The following is an 8,173-nucleotide window of genomic DNA, read 5'->3' as shown; positions in this document are numbered from 1 at the left end:
CAAGTATTTTGCTTACTTTAACTGCATTTGCTTAAATTAGTTGAGTTTTCACTACCCCCAACAATACATTTAAAATAAAGTACAATTCTTTTGAGAGGACAGCTTTTAGGTTGCTGCTCAAATGATCTGTCATTCAAATTCAGCAGTATGGTTATTACCCCAGCAGCCCAAAGACAGATCACAAATACTGGCAGCTGGAGTGGTTCCTTCAGAACTTATATTACATAGTTTTATACCATAATCTAGAGAGCAGTTGGAGTTTCCAGGATAACTCAGTGGTTTAGGTATCTGGCTGCAGAGCCAAAGATTGAGAGCTTGATTCCCCACTGTGCCTCCTGTGAGTACAGCCAACCTGGGTGGTCTTGGGCAAATTGCACAGTCCCAGGACAACCCCAGAAGAAGGGAATGGAAAACCACTTCTGAGTGCTTTCCACTTGGAAAACCCTGAAAAGGGTCACCGTAAATCAGAATTGACTTGACTGTATGCAATCATTATTCTTAGAGAGCAATTTGGCCATTCCATTCTGTATTTCCACATCATTTCTGAGGGCATCCTTGCACAAAATGCACTGCACCACATGAAATTAAGAACAAGCTACATTTACAGGGATACAGTATGCTTGTAACCACTCTATGTGCATCAAATCTCATTTTATTTTGGAAGCGAAGCAGGTCTAGGTCTGTTTAGTACTTGGACTGGAAGCCATCATAAACCCCAGGGATTTCTAATATGGCTAAGAGTCCTGTTCGAAACCTCAGCGAGTCATTGCTAGTGGGAGTGAACAGTACTGGTGTAGAGAGACCAGGGGTCTGATTCAGTATAAGGTGTTTTTCAAAGCCCTTTTGGTCTTGCATATTTATTGATACTAGTGTGCTGGAGGCTAGTGGAGGAGAGATGGAAATGTCTTTTGAGTTGAAGGGGGGAAAGGCAGCTTCATATCTCTACAGCCCACTTCTATGCTGAGAGCAAATAACTTTCTTTTCTTTCTTTCTTCACATCAGAGCATTGGATAATTACGCATGCATATGAAATACAGCTAAATTAAAACATAATTAAAATTTTATGATAATTAGACTATTTTTGAGCAGAAACAAACTACTTCAATAGCATTATCTCAGCCATTTGCTATATCTTCTTTTGTCCGGGGGGGGGGGCGTAAACTGGATGCACGTAAGTGCTGCATTGACTGAATTTCTCTGCAGTCACTAAAAATTGTCCTGTATCTAAGTAGCCCCATTTCACTTTATTCTTTGATCTTCCTACTTCACTTCAAAGTCTATTAAGTGGCTTTCAGATGGGCCAGCTAGTCCTGTTCTTATGACAACACACTCTATTTGGCAAGTTATTTTGTTGTTGTTCTCTGTAGGTTTTGCTTTGCCTCTTCTGGTTTAATATTTAGAACTTGAGATCTGTGCAGAAAACTTTTCCTTGGCTTTAGCCACTTTCTAGGGAATTAGTGTTCAGGAACTGAATGGTTTTGGTGCTGTATTATCTTATTCTGTTCACTATTTGTAGCCCCTCTCAATGTACTTCTGGAGGGGCAATACCAGCCAAATAATATACTTTTTCAATGGAGTAGGTTTCAGGTAGCCAGTAATCTGGGATCTTCTTCAACCAGGAAATCCTGTGGAGGTCCTGGACTGCTCATCAGCTTGCTGTGATGAGTTTGCCATTCATTTTGAGGGAAAAATTGCACAGATTTGCAGTGGGTTGGACTCCACAGTTACTGCAAAATCAGAGGATGCTGCATGAAATGGATTTTCTGGATCCATTACAATCAGGTTTCAGACCGGGTTTTGGCACGGAGACTGCCTTGGTCACCCTGTACGATGATCTTTGTCAGGAGAGAGACAGGAAAAGTGTGACCCTGTTGATACTCCTGGACCTCTCTGCGGCTTTCAATACCATCAACCATGGTGTCCTTCTGGATAGGCTGGCTAGGTTGAGAGTTGGGGGCACTGCTTTACGGTGGTTCCGCTCCTTCATTGGCTGACTGTGTCCAGAGGGTGGTGCTGGGGGACACTTGCTCTGCCCCATGGTGTTTATGTCATGGGGTTCCTCAGGGCTCGATACTGTCCCCCCCATGCTGTTTAACATCTACATGAAACCGCTGGGAGAGGTCATCAGGAGGTTTGGGCTGAGGAGTCAGCAATATGCTGACGACACTCAGCTCTACATCTCGTTTTCCACCAATCCAGGTGAGGCAGTTTCTGTGCTGAACTCGTGTCTGGATCTGATAATGAACTGGATGAGGGTTAATAAATTGAAATTCAGTCCAGACAAGATGGAAATGCTGTTAGTGGGTGCTTCGCCGGACAGGCTGGAGGGCCATTTCCCTGCCCTGAATGGGGTAACACTCCCCCTAAGGGACAAGGTCCACAGCCTGGGGGTGCTCCTGGACCCCAGTCTAACTCTGGAAGCCCAGGTGGACTTGGTGGCCACGGGCACCTTCCTTCAGCTGTGGAAATTGTACCAGCTACAGCCCTACCTGGACAAGTGGAGTCTTATGACAGCTACACTCGCACCGGTAACATCTCGTGTAGATTATTGCAATACACTCTATGTGGGACTGCCTTTGAAGATGGTCCGGCGACTGCAACTGGTCCAGAATCGAGCTACGCGGCTGGTGAGTGGTGGGGCCGCTAGGGGACATATCAAGCCAATTCTGTTTAAATTACATTGCTTACCAGTTGCTGCCCAGGCCCAATTCAAAGTGCTTGTTTTGACATATAAAGCCCTAAATGGCTTGGGCCCTGGATACCTGAAGGACCACCTCCTTCCATATCAGCCTACCTGGCAGTTAAGATCTAGCCAGGGGGCCTTTTGAAAGGGCGGTCCCTCAAGGAGGTAAGAGGGATGGCTTGTAGACAAAGGGCCTTTTCGGCAGCTGCTCCCAAACTATGGAATGCTCTCCCAACTGAGATTCGTCTGGCGTCGACGCTGATGACGTTTCGACACCAGGTCAAAACCTTCCTGTTCCAGAAGGCTTTTAATTGAAATAATATCAACTGTGGGTCCTAATATCAACTGTGCACATGCCTGCATTTTAAAGGGTTTGGTTTCATCTGCTTATTTTTATAATATAAGGAAATATCTTCTAATGCAGATGTTAGCTGATGCTCAATTGTCTTAAAGCTTTCCCCCCTAAACTCTCAAGGCAATATCATAAGCATAGATGGAATTCCTGAAGTATGGGAATTTTGGTTGATAATTTGTGGAAATATGAAAAAGTAATGGTGCCAGGATGCTACCCTGTAGGAGACCATTCCTTCGATTTCTCCAGTGACTGTGCCTTCCTTGAAATTCAACAAAGGGTCTCTGGTTTGTTTGGGGGTTTTTGTTTTGTTTTTATATATATAAGGAGGAGCTCAGAAGTAATTCTGGGGTGGGACTCATTAGCCTGGGAAGGCAGCCCATCTAGGAGAAAGAAAACTCTGATCCCAAACCCCCATGCCGTGAGGAGGAGGAGGCACCGCCATCACCCATGTGGCGAGGGAGCAGCCCGGGTAGGTGGTACTCGTTAGCCTGGGAAGGTAGCCCATCTAGGAGAAGGAAAACTCTGATTTCAAACCTCCACTGCCTTGTGGCTATATCCACTCATGGAAAAGGCTTCAGGAGTTAACCTCGAGGCAAAATCCGGAGCCAAAGTCCCGGAGGCAGTTGGTGTTGTTCTGACAACTCCTGCGACATCGCTGGAACCAGTTGTATTGGCTCTTGCCTTTCCATTGGACTATTTCAGCAATTTGGAGAGGGGGGATTTGCTGCTTGGGTAACAGCCTAACCTCCAAATTATTTTACCCAGGCTTGGTGCCCTGGAGAGGACACTCCAGCTTCGCATACAGCGACAAAGTCCTCCATACAGAGCACACTACCATAGTCTCTTGAGATTGAAGGATGCCTATGATTGTTTTATTACTTTATTACCTTCTTTTACAGCTCTTTGCCAAACAAAGCTCCTTGCCCCTTGTGGGACGTCTCCACTTCTTTCCCCACCGGCTGCTTGTTAAGACAAGCACACTGGGCTTCAGACACACACAGTCAAGTTATCCAAGTGAAATCAATCTGTGTTGCTGTGAGGGTTCAGGATTAACCTCAGGCTCATTGGACACAAACACAGGATGCTCAGTTTTTTGAAAAACAGAACTGGGCTTTATTGGAACATAAAATAAAGAAGTATCAACATTAAACTGGCCATTGTTCTTTTCTCTCGTCGCCAACGGGTCAAACGAGGGTGTCCATAAATCTTGTAAAAAGGGGTTGTAACGTGGGTCATACCAGGGTCCTTTAGAGAACGGGTTAGTCTCACCCTGGTCCTTCTTATCAATGTCCACATCAATCAGGGGTAGTGTCTCTTCATCTCCCCTGTCATGGTCATAGGGGTTGTTTCCCTCTGCGTAGGGGTCCCAAGGTAAATACCTCCTCCGGTGAGCCTCCTCCAGACGCCATGCTCTCCTTTCTCGTTCCTCTCTCTCTCTACCGCTTCTTTCTCTTCTCTCAACCGCCTCCGCCACTCTCTGGCTTTGGATTCTCCCAAATAGGATGGTTTGGGGGGCAAACCTTTTCGTCGCCTGTAATCAGCCTCCTCCCAAGGCACCCTTACTTTTTCACATCTCCCTGTCCAGGGATCCTCCACCCATATTAATTCCCAACCCCCGGGTATGTTGTCCCGCTCTCCTTTTATATCCCCATGTCCCGCCTCTACCAACGGTCACTCCTTCACCCTTGTTCCCGCCTTTTCTAGTCCTGTCTGGGTGGCTACTGACAGTCTCGTCAAACCCTCTTCCAAGTCACAGGTGTCTATACCCTGATGCCTGACCGTGACGCGGGTAGCTGCAGATTCCGTTTGGGTCTCCTTTTCTCTCTTAAAGGAGGACGACACTCCGGCGAGCACTTCTATAGCCTCGCCTCGGATTTCACAGTTGCTTAAAAAAAAAAAAAACTCCCGAGTCAGTTACTCACAGTCTAGAGGTCTGAGAGATCATATCTGTGTCTCACCCCTTTCGTGGCAAAGTTTGCAGCTAGCTGGCCATCATGGCGTCATCCAGTCCTTGTGCTTGAGGAAGGAGACTCTAACGAAAATCGGAGTTGCTTATCTGATATTCGGGGTCTCCAGCCCTCCTACACATCAGGGCTTTGCAAAGCCTTGCCCCTTTTTCATTTCTAGGGGGCGGGGTCTGTGAACCGGAGATTGCAGAAATTACACCAGAGCCCTAGTTTCTCCCTGCTCTCCTGCTGTAGCCAGGATCTTTGGTTTTATTTATTTATATTTATTTATTTAACTTATATGCCACCCACACTACCCAAAGGTCTTTGAAGCAGAACTGGCACCATTTATTTTATTTTATTTATTAGATTTTTACCCTGCCCGTCTAGACAATGTCTGCTGTTCTGTTACTCCATGGTCTTTAGTAAGGAGGTAGAGCTTTTCAAGCAGAGTGCTTGGTCCTTTTTCTATCTGCCCACTCATTCGCCAAAACGCAGTGCTTACGAATGGCAGGCAAGCACTTAAATATCAAGCTGGTGTTTGTTGATCTTCAATGTGACTTTGTTCCAATACATAAATAAGGCTATTTTAGAGGGCTGATACTGACACCTTGGTTGCTTTCTTTGGATGCCAGCACTGCCGAGCAGTATTTAAATAAATGCATTTATTTATTTATGTTTGTTTTGGAAAATTTTAGACAGGTTACAGGTAGGAAAGTTCCAGACATATGGGACAGAAAGGAAGAAATTGAGTATTTGATAAAGGGAGAAAAGTACTTAGAGTAAGTTGATCAGGTAAAGAAGAGTACTTTTTCTCCTGATTTATTTGCTCTAAAGGTCTGATGGGGTAAAGTCAAGAGAAATAAGGGGAAGGGAGAGGGAAAGAGTGAACACATACACACACAGGTGACTAGGCAAGAGGCTGTTACTCCTGGGGAGCCTGAGAGGAAACAAAGCAATGTCTGCTGCTTATATACCACCCCATAACACTTAAAACACTCCCTGGGCAGTTAACAATTTTAATTGTGCAGGCTACACATTCCCCCCCACCCCCACCCCCAGTGAGCTGGTACTGAGTTTGCTGACCTTGGAAGGCTGAGTCAACCTTGAGCCAGGTACCTCCGCCAGTTGTGAATGAACGCAGGTCGTGAGCAGAATCCTACTGCATTTATCCAAGGCAGAGCCAAGATTAGAGGAGTCATTCTTCCTGAACTGGAACCACAAGTCTAGCTTTGGCCCTGCCTTCATAAGCAGGAAGAGTTAACCCATCCCTGTTGCCTCTGGTTCTCTAATGATCAAGAAGGAATTGTTACAGAGTTTTGAATTTTGGTTAAAAACAGCAGAAGTGCAGGAACTTACACAGCAGAGTAAGATTTACTCTTCAGAGTCTCCCCAAAGTAGACCACTCCTTTTTGTTTCATCAACTGGCACTTACAGTCACAATAACTCATTCTGAGACACTGGTAAGAGAAAGAAAAAAAGGTTCCATTTAATCAGAGTTGAATAGCAGCATACTGAACAAAATGACTGCTTACAGCAACAGACCTAAACAGACCCACAACCTGCTTCCAGCAGACTCCTGAAGACTACATTTTCATTCTAACTGCACTAACATTAACTGACTCTTAAGCAGGGAGGCATGCCTTTCTTTGAAATCAGAGGCCGGGAAGGAACAATTAGTTAGTGCTGGACTGAGTGAGTTGCCACTGGCCAGAAAGGTCCCTCCCAGCCAAATCGACTGAAGGCAACAAACAAGGTTGCAATAACTCCAACACAATTATGTTTGTATTGCAATTCTGGATACAAGTTGAAAGGATTTGAGGATTGTATCATCTGAAGGCAAGGAAAAGAGCACTGCAGCACCTAACCTGGGAGAGAATTAGGGCATAACCTAGAATGGTAGGTAGGTAAAATAATGGGGAGAAATTTGCATGTATTTGCTAACTTACTGCCATTGGAAAAGTAAGCAGAGCACATCACATGCAAAATATGTCATTTTCCAAAAGAAGCTGCTGCTGAAGACTCCATCATCTTTCTTCAAGGCAGGGGCTTCTGTTTCGAAAAAATAATCCAGCATTTAAATCACAGTGTAATGTTGTCAGCAAAAGATGCTCTTTTCCAAGACTTATGCTATTGTATTGGTACTTTCTCGATGGAAACTGGCTGTGCCAATAGTGGTTCTCAGAGTCTGAGTGATGCAACTTGTCCTTCTGCCATTTTAACGGTTTTCAAAGAGCACCCATACATATTTGAGGTGGTCAGGCGCATGCCCAAGGTTTGCAAATTTTCCTCTTCTGGCTATTATTTCCTGTGCTTTAATACAAACAGTCCTCTTCTAATTCAAGGAGCAAATGTGCAGGAGCTACAGGGGAATGTTGAAAAAAATCCTTTGCATCCTATAACCATTAAATTGTTCAATAATTACATTATGGCTGTTTGAAAGCTAGAAGGCATTTTGTTAATCCTTTGAACAAGTAGAACAAGGAAAGGTAAACTCAGGCAAAAGTACTTACTGCCTATTGACAATACTAGCATATGTAAGAGAATAACTCAAAGCCACACTTCTGCCTGAAGCAGTACTTCCATCACAACCTAGATCTTTTCATCTATTAATATCTGCAAGCTGAGTTATCTTGTCCTTCAGTGGCCCAGCACAGCCTTGAAATAGGGGAAATAGGGGAAAGGCACTCTTCATACTGCAGATGACATTGTGTTCAGTCCCTACTATTGACTGTTGAAGGTGATAAAAGATTACATACACACTTAGCAAGAAAAAGACACTACTTTGAGTAGTTTTTCTCAAACTGGAGCCCTCCAAATGCTTTGGACACTCATCATTGAACATGGTTATCTCGTGTGATTGGAATTCTACTTCAATACATCAGGAAGGAACTAACTGGCATCTTGGCTGCATCTTGAATTCAGGGGTATCCAACAGAACATGATACCACCTGGGCATGGCATGGGCAGAAAAGCAGAAGGAGGAAGAAAAGCTAACAGTTTCTCCGTTCATCTAAAAGTCATAGTACAGGTAAAAAGATAAAGGTTTCCCTTGACATTTAGTCCAGTCATGTCCGACTCTAGAGGGTGGAGCTCAACCCTGTTTCCAAGCCATAGAACCAGCATTTGTCTGTAGACAGTTTCCGTGGTCACGTGGCCAGTGCGACTTAGACACAGAATGCTGTTACC

Source organism: Pogona vitticeps, chromosome 5 (assembly GCF_051106095.1).
Source record: "Pogona vitticeps strain Pit_001003342236 chromosome 5, PviZW2.1, whole genome shotgun sequence".
Classification (NCBI taxonomy): Eukaryota; Metazoa; Chordata; class Lepidosauria; order Squamata; family Agamidae; genus Pogona; species Pogona vitticeps.
Note: the sequence above shows the minus strand (reverse complement) of the source record.